This window comes from Hippocampus comes, unplaced genomic scaffold, assembly GCF_001891065.2.
Source record: "Hippocampus comes isolate QL1 unplaced genomic scaffold, H_comes_QL1_v1.1 scaffold237, whole genome shotgun sequence".
Classification (NCBI taxonomy): domain Eukaryota; kingdom Metazoa; phylum Chordata; class Actinopteri; order Syngnathiformes; family Syngnathidae; genus Hippocampus; species Hippocampus comes.
In genome coordinates, this window is record NW_017806159.1 from 1,756,602 (window position 1) to 1,756,941 (window position 340).

The window sequence follows — 340 nt, forward strand, 5'->3', positions numbered from 1 at the left end:
AACTGAAAGGAAATGTGCTAGATCTTAATTTCCGTCCCAATCCTGCCGTGTAATTTTCAATTGAAAGGAGAATCAAAACGTCCACAGCAGGAGGGAAGCGGAAACATTTACTAGCCGCCTTAGGACCAATCAGCTTTTTACACCACAGAGTGGGAATAAGGAGCTCTTGGCAAACCATGGAGGAGGTCCTCAGCAGGACGTAGAGTCGAAGATGTTTGCTTGTTTATTGTCTCGCAGTCTGTGTGTGTGTGTGTGTGTGTGTGTGTGTGTGTGTGTGTGTGTGTGTGTGTGTGTGTGTGTGTGTGTGGAAAGTGGTGCTCCAGGGCTTGATTCTGTGGGC